The following is a 13,181-nucleotide window of genomic DNA, read 5'->3' as shown; positions in this document are numbered from 1 at the left end:
TGTGTTATTGGTCTGTTTGTGGATATGGTTTTGTGTGTGCTTGAATAGCCGATCTCTCTCCTCCTGAGGGTAACATCTATTATCACTGAAGATAAGTCAGTTTCATTAGGCCCATGTATGCATACAGCCTAAAGCTAGGCTAGAGTGGCTGAGTGAATGCAGTCTGGACTCTATGGAGGCTCATTGTGTCAGAGATGCTGTAGAAGGACAGATCTCCTGCCCTGTGATCCAGGTACACTCTTATCCTAGAGGACTCGGGGTCAGATAGTTTAGTCTTTATGTTGTTATGTAGGAAACTACATTCTTATTTGACGCAGAGTAAATTCCAGGACTTCTCATTATGAGGCCAAACTGGGCTTCTGGACCAAAGCCTGTCCTCCTGATGTCCTTGTATAAGACTGGTATGTAGGGCCTCTTCCCGCTCCACTCTACCTCCCAGTAACAGCAGCCTCTCTACACAGCACCTGGATACTGTGAAACCTCTCTGTGTGGTTGAGGCACGGTTTGGGCTCCTTCATTGTCACTTCCTGGTCTCTTTCAGTCAGGTGGAGATTGTAGAATGCTGTGTTTGGATCCAATGTGAGCTGACAGAAATCTATGGAGAGGGAGGAAACAGAACAGATGTACTTACGACATGTGATTAGTGTAGAATAGACCTTACATTTTGTGTAATAACATACATTTATACTTTCATTTTAGCTGTTTTTTTAGCAACAGTGTCTCCTGGTGACAGTGAAGAAAGACATGGATGCACAATTGAATGAAATAGATAATTGATTTTAGATATATTTGTGAAGTATTTCTCTGAGAGGGGCTCTGGGGTGTACATAATCTCCATTGTATTGACTGCAGATTGGGAAAGTTTTCAATTAATAACAACAAAGGGCTCAATCTGATTGGGTGGACCTGGCAGGGCCTGGCTCCCCAGGGGGCGGGCCTGTGTCAACCCAGGCCCACCCATGCCCACACCCCTGATCAACAAAGGGCTATCAACAATTATGCACCAATCCATTTTAGAGAAACGATTGAAGAGCAATATCATTTTTCCCCCAGTTTTATGAAATAGGTTATGTACCACTGCCAAGTTCTATTTATGTAGTGGTGTGGAATATCAGACATATCAGTGTCACACCTGCTCTTAAAATCTGAAGCCAATTCTCTTTCAGGATGTCTTCCTGTCTCTCTGTTAGTTCAGAGCGATAGAGTTTCAGGAGGGGCGTATAGAGACGGCCATATCTACAGAGGGAACAGTGAGAGGATACAAAATGATACAAATTAGAAATCCGTCAACATGCAATCATTGTGTTTAAAAAACTTTTTTTACATGTAATACTTGATAATACCTGGAGGAATGTGATCCTCTGTGTGTGAAAGGTGCTCCAGTTCAGTGTTTCTTCCTCAGCTCAGCTGCCTGCTCCAGTCTCTGTGTGAGTCCTTCAGGCTGACTCACTGCAGTCTTCTCCTGGGCTCTGATCAGCTCTCACACCTCACAGCACCTTCTCTCTATGGAGTGTATCAGCTCAGTAAAGATCCTCTCACTGTCCTCCATTGTTGCCTGTGCAGAGTGCTGGTGGGAGACGCAGAGAGTAACCTGCAGTAACCTGGAGACTGTGTACTCGTGCGCAACCATGGCAGCCAAAGACTCAAACCCAGAGGAAACTGTGGTAACCAGGATAAATGCGCAACCTGTGCGCTGCCTAATACCCACTCCTGGACCCAGCCATGAGAACCATGTGAGGCACACTGGGATCAGTTACATCCAAGCGATAAATCCTCAAAGTTATGTTGGGAAACCCAACTTGCTGCAGCACAGATATCACCAATCATCATGCACCTGAACAACGCCCAAGCAGCCACCACACCCCTAGTGGAGGGAGCATGTACACCAACCCTTGTCTTTTGCCGTCATGTTCCATTGAGATAGCCTCCGCAATCCAATGAGAAAGACACTGCTTAGAAAATCACCCTACCTTGAGCTGGATTAGCGAAACAGACCAAAAATTGGTCACGAACTGGGATATCCTTGGTCCTATCCATATACAGTGCCTTCGGAAAGTATTCAGACCCCTTGACTTTTCACATTTGTTACATTACAGCCTTATTCTAAAATGGATTAAATTCCTCTGCAATCTACACAGAATACCCCATAATGACAAAGTGAAAACAGGTTTTAACATAAGTATTCAGACCTGAATACTTTCAGACTTGAAATTGGTGCATCCTGTTTCCATTGATCATCCTTAGGATGTTTCTACAACTTGATTGGAGTCTGTGGTAAATTCAATTGATTGGACATGATTTGGAAAGGCAAACACCTGTCTATATAAGGTCCACAGATGACAGTGCATGTCAGAGCAAAAATAAAGCCATGAGGTCGAAGGAATTGTCGGTAGAGCTCAGAGACAGGCACCGATCTGGGGAAGGGTACCAAAAAAAGACTGCAGCATTGAAATTCCTCTGAGGAGATGGGAAAATCTTCCAGAAGGACTACCCATCTCTGCATCACTACACCAATCAGGCCTTTATGGTAGAGCGGCCGTATGGAAGCCAATCCTCAGTAAAAGGCACATGACAGCCTGCTTGGAGTTTGCCAAAAGGCACCAAAAGACTCAGACCATGAGAAACCAGATTCTCTGGTCCGATGAAACCAAGATTGAACTCTTTGGCCTGAAGGCCAAGTGTCTGGAGGAAACCAGACACCATACGTACGGAGAAGCATGGTGGTGGCAGCATCATGCTGTGGGGATGTTTTTCAGCAGCAGGGTCTGGGAGACTAGTCAAGATCGAGGCAAAGATGAACAGATCAAAGTACAGAGAGATCCTTGATGAAAACCTGCTCTAGAGCGCTCAGGACCTCAGACTGGGGCGAAGGTTCACCTTCCAACAGGGCAGTCTTGTAGGAAAGGACCTTCAGGTCCACAGACTCCAATGGTTCAAATAGAGGCTTCCCTCCATGGAAGGTGCCAAAGGCTTAGAAACTGGCCTGAGCCGGCGCACGCCTTTCAGGAACCGCACCACCAGAGTACGAGACCCCGGGGTAGGGCTGTCAATCCTAAACTTGCGGACCTTGAGGTGCTTGTTTAAAACACGCAAGTCCAGGATGGGACACAACTTTCCATCGCTCTTGGGAACTAAGAAGTACCGGCTGCACCAACCGCTCTATACTTCTGACACTGGAACCACCCGAATAGCCTGCTTTTGAAGACGACAGGTGCTAGGACCGCCACGAAAGAAGGAGGACGCACAGCAAACGGCAGGTGGTACCCCTTAGTCACTGTCCAGGTGGTACCCCTTAGTCACCCATGGTGAAACTGCATATGCCCGCCACTGGACGGAACATGCTCCCAGTCTCCCATACATTATGTCCTTAAGGGGCAGAGCGCCACCCTGAGGACTGGGATATTCAATTTATTTGTCATAATTTTAAAAAGTTTTTTAGGGAAGGATCTGTGTTTATTATGTCCACACCTGGATGATACCTCACTCTCGATACCCCTGAACACTGAGGAACCTTGGGTAGAAACAATGTGCTTACGTGGTACAGCCATTCTGATACCCAGACCACACCGGATTCGGGAACTTCGGAAACCAGTAAGTTGCCCCCATTGACCGAGCCACTTGGGAGCACTGTTGCTACAGTAAATTCTTGGGGAGGTGGGCCCCGAGAACATAACTCTTCCCTCGGCCTGCAGCTAGGGTCATGAGATCTGCTCTTTCCCTTTGCTGTGGAAGAACCAGTTTGTACCTCCTCGAAACGGGCCTGTAAGGACTCCATAGCTGAGCCAAACAACCTTGTTGACGAAACCGACTCATCCAAATACATCTGCCTGTTCCTCTCAGGAACTGCAACCAGCTGATCTGCTGATAAACGGCATTGTTTATTCAGAAGCACCGTGCTAGGAATAGCCCCATTGTTAGACTCTGGAACTAAGTAACTCACCAGCTTTCCATCAATTGGCGATGTGCAAACGATCCTCGCCTCCTCCATACCCTCTACATTCATGAACTCCCCATAACCTGGTAGCACCAGCCTGGCTGAATGAGGGGAATCTGAGGTTGCCTTTAGGTCATGAGAGAAATATTTAAACAGGGGTAAGCAATGCTTCACCGCTGCATGGACAGGAAGTAAATACCTTCCCCCAACCTGGGGGAGAAGATGTACAATCCACCCCCAGATGGTTTCCGCCCTACGACACAGCTCCATCAAAGGCGCATTAACAACCAATGGTCACTCTCCCCCACTGAATCCAAAGCTGGGCTTTAGGCTGCCCCGGACTGATGTAATCCTATTCACACTGGATGGAGCCTCACTTGCCTGTGATGACACCCCTATCAACTCCGACCACCGCTGCTGCTCTCTCCTGACCTCCGACAACCCCATTCTTGAGGTTGCTTAACCCGAAGACCCTTCGCCAGCAGCCCCAATCTTTTCCACAAAGTCAGCACGACACCCAATGGAAGTTGAGCCCAGCCGAAAACAATGGTCACACAAACTGGTCTGAGCCAAAGCCTCCTGTGTGTGTTTCCACCCCAGACAGCACTCATGAGTATCTTTACATGCCTTAGGGCCCTCAAACTCAACTCTGGACCTTGAAGCCAGTTCAACTGCATTTTTTCATTGTTCCCCTCTAATCAGGGACTGATATAGACATGGGACACCAGGTGTGTTATCAGGTAAAACAGAAAACCAGCAGGCTCTGGGCCTCGTAGGGTAAGAGTTGAGTACCCTTGTCCTAGGGCATAGTCGGAGGTTCAAACTCAGCTGGTTAGCCTTTTTGAACTTACTCTTACGACTGGCCGTCTTACTCAAGCAAGGAAGCACTGGTTACACAAGCAGAGCAAAAAGTAGTTCAATTTTAGCAAACACAAAAAACGATACCAAGACCCAAAACTCACAACATCTAGGGGGACAAGTACCCTCTCCCCACTAACAGACACCTAAGTACAAATGTTGAAAAGTTAGCAAATTGCGTGACACGTTCTTCCTTCAGGCGAGGTGAAGAGCAAAGAATTTAGGGAATGGATGCCTAGCCTGCCCTCGAAGACCCACTTCCTGGGCATAATACTGGGGCTTCGAGGGCGGGCTAGGCATCCATTTGCCCATTGGGCGTGATTTCAGTTTTCTTCAGGTGAATATGATTGGTCGTTGATTCCCCATAGTATTTTATACCGAGTGACCGACTGAAAGGGAACTAGACATTTCATGTCAGCTTTCCAGGCATTGTTTGAAAATATAAATTTCCACATATTTATTGAAAATAATGATTTGATTGTTGTCTTGTGAATTTCCCAAAAACACTGCAGTCATTTGTCTCCCTCTATTGATAGCTTTAGTGTTACAGACAGGCATAAACATGTATGTTTGATGCATTATTCTCCAGTCTCCAAATTAAGACCATGCATTTGATGACAATATTCCTTTTGCACACAAAAAGAACACACCCTTTAAAAAATACAGCACTTCCCTGTCTCCCTGTCATAACCAATGGGCCCTATATGGGGTGTGTGAATGCCCCACCTGTCTGTCTGTCCTGTCTGTCCTGTCTGTCCTGTCTGTCCGTCTGTCCGTCCGTCCGTCCGTCCGTCTGTCTGTCTGTCTTCTCTGCTGCAGCTGAGACGGTAGCATGGCTCCTGTGTTCATCCATCACACACAGCATACAGACAAACTGCTGATCAGTACGACAGTAGATGAGAGCAGATATTATCCTGTAGTTGCCTGGTGGCGTCAACCAGTGAATGCTTCTTTAGAGAGGGTGATTCCAAATGGCGCTGAAGGTGAGTCTCACAAAATACAGCCAGACACACCAGACAAGACTTCAGGCCCAGCATAGCAGCAGCATCTTCAGGCCCAGCATAGCTTTGAACAGGAGGAGGAGTTTGGACTCCTAAGACCTTAACTTTCCTAACCATCTCTGCCAAAATTGTATTCCTTTCCAGTTCTGGTCTTTTGGAAAAGGGAGTTTTGCGCTGCACTGAGGGCAGCTGTATTCTCCTCAGCTTTGTTCAGCCTGGTCCCAGCAGCCTTCAATATAGACCACCCAGCTAATATCTCTAGGGGTAACGTTACCCCGTAATGTTTGAATATCCAGTTTTTCGTTATTCTCTCAATGTTAGCAATGACTTTTTGTTGCATGTTTTGGTATTAAAGTTAGAACATTCCCTTAAAGTCAAACATAACTTATCTAGAACATAGTTACAATGTTCTCAGAATATACAACAATAATGTTCTAGACACGTTCTGTCCAGTTTTCTGAGGATTGGAGAATATTTAATAATTTTCACATCAAACATACACAGAACTTTGGTTGCCAAGTTCTCAGAATGTAAGATATTAAAGTCCTAGACATGTTTCATGGGTACGTTGCAAGAGCATTTCTGTGTATCAGTTGTCAGGATGTCGCCTGAATGTCCAAAGAGACCCAACCCCCCACCCACAGCTCCATTTGTCTGTTGGCAAGATTAGGCATAATCACACAGTGATTTTTACATACAGCGTTCTCAACTTACGTATTTGACTCACTTTGATATAAATGATTATGTTGTGCATGTTAATTTAAACAGTAATAATGATTCAATGTGTCCTCATCTGGGATTTGAAAACAACACCTCTTCGTTCACAACATTCAGATCTCCCTCCTACGCCACCATGTCTGTGTTAGTTATCAGTTAATAGGACTGTTCTCTCATCAATCATTTGATTTACTTATTTCAACAATATAATTAAGGGCTGTTGGTGGGACATATTAACCTGTTTTAATAATACTCCTGAATCACTATGATTAATACAAGTTTTTCTTGAGTGTACTTTTATTGGGCCAGTATAGTTGGGCCCTGTCCAGAAGATACCCTACCCCCTACTTCCTAGGCGGCACTTGTGTAGATCTGAAACAACTTGATAGGTATAAGCTATAGGGTGAATGCACTTTAAATTAAATCTCAGCTCTGTTAAAACACATAGTGATATCCCTTATTGGTACAGTGGTTAGGGTGTTTGTCATTGGTGCTGGTGGGCTCAGTTAGAGACCCACTTAGGGACTCATCGTATTCTTAGCATTATATGTTAAAGTCATTATTTGGCAACAGTTACAACAAACCTATCTGATCTAATTAAAATTTGTTTCTCATTGAAAGATGGGAATTGATAGAATTCTAGATAACTGAGAATCTCAAAGATAACATTTTTGAAATCCACACCACATACAGTATACCATGTAGAACAAACATGTCTTTGATATGTAATCACTTCAGCTCTCGTCATTGCATTTATATCTTTAACATTCCTAATTTGTAACTGAAGCATGACCCAGGTGGTATTTCTATTTTATTTAACCATTATTTTACCATGTAAGTTGACTGAGAACACATTCTAATTTATAGCAACGGCCTGGGGAATAGTTACAGGGGAAAGGAGGAGGGATGAATGAGCCAATTGGAGGCTGGTAGTGTTGCTGGTAGTGTTGCTTCTGATAGAAACATACCCAGACCATGGTTTCCATATTCTCAGAATATCATAACTTTGCAGTAGCATGTCTGTACTTTCTCACACTTGCCATTTAAGCAATGATGATGTCAGTTATACCAAAACAATAGACAATACATAGGTCCATCTCCAAGTTTTTATGTGAAAAAATAGACAAATTGCAAAGAATTCACTTGGGACCAATATTGGGGGTAATATATTACTTAGTTACTAATACTTAGTTGTATTACTTTTATGAGTAACAGAGTACTAGGACAAGTTACTGTATTTAAAAATGGTAATATTATTAAAGTTACTTTTTCAAGTAAACCGTATATTACGTTCAGAAACATCTCTCTACCGGCATGTTATATAATTTTTTTAAGGTCTTGTCTCATGCTAACGGAATTCATGCTGTAGGCTATCTTAAAGCCGGAAATCTAAGAAAGATGTCAACTGTGTTGTGTCCACACTTAAATTTTTCCTTGTGGAAGTGCTCCCATTATTTGTGAGTTAATTGAGGAGAAAGAGATCAACATTTTAGACAAACTGCAAAGGCAGCATTGATCTCTTCGTCTAGAAACACCACATCATACCAGAAAAGCATCTGTTTCTCAGAGGCACAAAGCTGGTAGCCAAAGTTCCAGAAACCTATGAAAAAGGAGAAATCTTTCGACATTATGGTAATGAACAAAGATGCATAAATCATATTTCCAAGTGTTCTTGGAAAAAACTACATTTCCATATAAACAATAGAAATGTCTGATAAAGGCTATTCCAAACTGCAATGATGACATTAACATATATTAATAAGATTTTGAGAGCACCAATGACAAACACCCTAACTAATCTCCCAATAAAGGATATCTCTAAAGAATACATAGGTAAAGTTAGTTTTATATTCACACATTCGTACATTCAACAGACATTCAACAGACATTCAACAGACATTCGCCATTTCTTAATCTTTAAATACAATTTGAGATTTTATGTATTTCTATCAAATCAAAACTGGAATTTCTACTCAAAGCAAAGGCTGTAAAAGTATACTAGTATACTAGACATTTATAGAACAAATCATACCTAGTTTGATGATTATGTCATAATCAGAGAAAATGTTGTTGATTTTTACCACTTTAAATGGCATTTTATAGAAGTTATGTATTTCTATCAAGTCAAAACTGGAATTTTTCCTCAAAATAAAGGTTGTAAAGTATGCTAGACATTTATAAAATAAATCATAATTAGTTTGATGATTCTGTGACAAACGGTGAATTTAGTTATTTATTTTTACATTTTGAAATGGCTTTTGGCGAATGTCTGTTGAATGTCCGAATGTGTGGATATATAACCAACTTTACCTCGGTCTAAGGAATGTGCTTAGAGATATCCCTTATTGTTAGGACGTTTTTCATTAGTGCTCTCACATTCTTAACAATATATGTTCATGTCGTTATTGCCATTTTGAATAGCATTTATCAGACATTTTGATTGTAATATGGAAATTTCGTTACAACACTTAAAAAAAATATCATTAATGCGTCTTTGTTATTATTGCCCCTTGACTTCTTCCACATTTTGTTGTGTTACAGCCTGAATTTGAAATTGATTCAATTTAGATCAAATTCATAAGAAATTAAAAGCAGAAATATCTTCAGTCAATAAGTAGTCAACCCCTTTGTTATGACAAGCCTAAATAAATTCAGGAGTAAAAATGTGCTTAACGACTCACATAAGTTGCATGGACTCACTATGTGTGCAATAACAGTGTTTAAAATGATTTTTGAATGACTACCTCATCTCTGTACCTCACACGTATCTGTAAGGTCCCTCAGTCGGACAGTGAATTTCAAACACAGATATAACCACAAAGAAAAGGGAGGTTTTCCAATGCCTCGCAAAGAAGGGCACCTATTGGTAGATGGGTAAAAAAAATTAAGCAGACATTGAATATCCATTTGAGCATGGTGAAATGATTAATTATACTTTGGATGGTGTATCAATACACCTAGTCACTACAAAAGATACAGGCGTTGTTCCTAACTTGAGCAAGGAAACCGCTCAAGGATTTCACCATGAGGCCAAAGGTTACTTTAAAAAAGTACAGTCACATAGTTTAATGTCTGTGATAAGAGAAAACTGAGGATGAAGCAACAACATTGTAGTTACACCACAACTGACAAATTGAAAAGAAGGAAGCCTGAACAGAATACAAAATATCTCAAAACATGCATCCTGTTTGCATCAAGGTACTTAAGCAACACTACAAGTGTTATGTTTGGGGTAAATCCAATACAACACATTACTGAGTACCACTCTACATGCATTTTCAAGCATTGTGGTGACTGCATCATGATATGGGTAAGCTTGTAAAAGTTTTTCAGGATAAAAAAGAAATGAAAGGGAGCTAAGCACAGGCAAAATCCTAGAGGAAAACCTGGTTCAGTCTGCTTTCCACCAGACACTGGGAGATGAATTCACCTTTCAGCAGAACAATAACCTAAAACACAAGGCAAAATCTACACTGACGTTGCTTACCAAGAAGAAAATGTTCTTAAGTTACAGTTTTGACTTAAATCTACTTGAAAATCTATGGCATGAGCTGAAAATGGTTGTCTAGCAATGATCAACAACCAATTTGACAGAGCTTGAATAATTTTGAAAAGAATAATGGGCAACTATTGCCCAATCCAGGTGTGGAAAGCTCTTAGATTCCCAGCTAAACTCAGCAAAAAAAGAAACGTCCCTTTTTCAGGACCCTGTCTTTCAATGATAATTCGTAAAAATCCAAATAACTTCACAGATCTTCATTGTAAAGGGTTTAAACACCGTTTCCTATGCTTGTTCAATGAACCATAAGCAATTAATGAACATTCACCTGTGGAATGGTCGTTAAGACACTAACAGCTTACAGACAGTAGACAATTAAAGTCAAAGTTATGAAAACTTAGGACACTAAAGAGGCATTTCTACTGACTCTGAAAAACACCAAAAGAAAGATGCCCAGGGTCCCTACTCAGCTGTGTGAACGTGCCTCAGGCATGCTGCAAGGAGGCATGAGGACTGCAGATGTCGCCAGGGCAATAAATTGCTATGTCTGTACTGTGAGATGCCTAAGACAGCGCTACAGGGAGACAGGACGGACAGCTGATCATCCTCACAGTGGCAGAGCACGTATAACAACACCTGCACAGGATTGGTACATCCGAACATCACACTTGCGGGACAGGTACAGCATGGCAACAACGACTGTCCGAGTTAAACCAGGAACGCACAATCCCTCCATCAGTGCTCAGACTGTCCGCAGTAGGCTGAGAGAGGCTGGACTGAGGGCTTGTAGGCCTGTTGTAAGGCAGGTCCTCACCAGACATCACCGGCAACTATGGGCACAAACCCACCGTCACTGGACCAGAGAGGACTGGCAAAAGTGCTCTTCTCTGAGGTGGAGGGTCCGTCATGGGCTGGGACGGTGTGTCACAGTATCATCGGACTGAGGTTGTTGTCATTGCAGGCAATCTCAACGCTGTGCGTTACAGGGAAGACATCCTCCTCCCTCATGTGGCTCATCCTGACATGACCCTCCTGCATGACAATGCCACCAGCCATACTGCTCGTTCTGTCCGTAATTTCCTGCAAGACAGGAATGTCAGTGTTCTGCCATGGCCAGCGAAGAGCCCGGATCTCAATCCCATTGAGCACATCTGGGACCTGTTGGATCAGAGGGTGAGGGCTAGAGCCATGCCCCCAGAAATGTCTGGGAACTTGCAGGTGCCTTGGTGGAAGAGTGGGGTAACATCTCACAGCAAGAACTGGCATATCTGGTGCAGTCCATGAGGAGGAGATGCACTGCAATGCTTAATGCAGCTGGTGGCCACACCAGATATTGACTGTTATTTTTTATTTTGACCCCCCCTTTGTTCTGGGACACATTATTCAATTTTAGTTAGTCACATGTCTGTGGAACTTGTTCAGTTTATGTTTATGTTCTTTTTTTGCAGAGTTTATAATCGCTGCCAGTGGTGGTTCTATAAAGTATTGACTCAGGGGTGTGAATTCTTACATACATTAGATATTTCTGTATTTCATTTTCAATACGTTTGCAAACATTTCTAAAAACATGTTTTTTGACTTTGTCATTAGGGGGTTTTGTGTGAAGATGGGTGAGAAAAAAGTATATTTAATCATTTTGAATTCAGGCTGCAACAACAAAATGAATGAAAACTTTCTCAAGGCATTGTAGGCCCTGTCCAGAAGAAACCCTAACCCCTCCTCCCTGAGCAGTACTTGGGTAGATCTGAAACAACTTGATAGGTGTAAGCAATAGGATGAAAGCACTTTAAATTAAATCTCAGCTCTGTTAAAAGTACACTCAAGAAAATATGTATTGATCATAGTGATTGAGTATTATTAAAACAGGTTAATATGCCCCACAAACATTAGATAACTACAGATGTAGGATGTTAATTTGAGCCAGAGTGCTACAGCGGGAAAATAATCCTGCAGCTACAGGTAGTGAGAATTATTATGTGAATTATAATTAATGGATATTTTTTGTAGGGGTTGACACATTTTACATTTGGGCTAATCAAGTCTGATATTTTTTTGTTAAAATTACAAACTTCAGAAGCCTTTTTAAACCTTGAGTACATAACAAGTTTGCATTTCCTTCTGTGGAGGAAAATTCACATCAACCAAAGAGTGATCAAATAAAGATCCATCTGTTTACAGAAAGCACTTTAATTGCTGAAATAAGTCAATGAAATCAATGATGAGCGAATAGTCAGATGAACTGATACCTGACATGGACATGGTGGTGTAGAGATCGGAGTACTGTGAACTAAGAGGATGTGAGTTCAAATCCCAGGTGAGTACATGTTTAATAATAATTAATGTATGAATGAACCTGCACAATGTAATCATGTATGCCAAATATGTAAGTTAAAAGCACTGTGTGTGAATATCCTTAACAACAGAAAAAAAGTTATCAATGGTTCACTAATCAGGGCCTTGATTGGCTCAGCAACAGTGATGTGTATAGCTGTTTTGGGCAGACACATACATGTTCATGAAACGTGTCTAGAACATTAATATCTTACGTTCTAAGAACATGGCAACCATGTTCTGTGGATGTTGATGGAATACTCTCTTAACCCTCAGAAAACTGGGCATGAATGTTCATGAAACGTTCCCATTAAACATGTCTATAACAATATCTTAAGTTCTGAGAACATGGTAACCACGTTCTGGGTGAGTTCTATTTGACATTAAGGGAATGATCTCTTGGAAAAATACCTTGCACATCCTATGAAAACGTTAGTTAAGGACCTAATGAGACTCTTAAGGGAACGTTCTCCATTCTCCAGTGTTTGTTGTTAGCTGGGCATGCAGTAACTGTGTCCACAGGGGATAGCCACTTGATTTCCTAGCACATCTAGACACACTGGACAGAGAAGTTGATCTTGGTAGATGAGTTCCTCTGCCTGTGAGATTTCAAAGAGGGAGAGGGCGAGAACCGTATTGATTTCTTTTGATAGTGAAAATGTAGGAATTATGTTGTACTTCCTGGTTCAACCAGCAGTTACAGGAGGTGTGGTTACTGTATAACAAAGAAAAAGGAACTTCCGGCCCTGTTCGTGAGTGTGTGCGTGAGAGACAGTATGACATTTGTTCATGTCTATTTCTGTCATGGCTGTTGAAGGAACTGGACCAAGGTGCAGCGTCG

Source organism: Oncorhynchus mykiss, chromosome 8 (assembly GCF_057628025.1).
Source record: "Oncorhynchus mykiss isolate SJ-2025 chromosome 8, ASM5762802v1, whole genome shotgun sequence".
Lineage (NCBI taxonomy): Eukaryota > Metazoa > Chordata > Actinopteri > Salmoniformes > Salmonidae > Oncorhynchus > Oncorhynchus mykiss.
The sequence above is the reverse complement of the archived record's forward strand: the minus strand, read 5'-3'. Positions refer to the sequence as shown.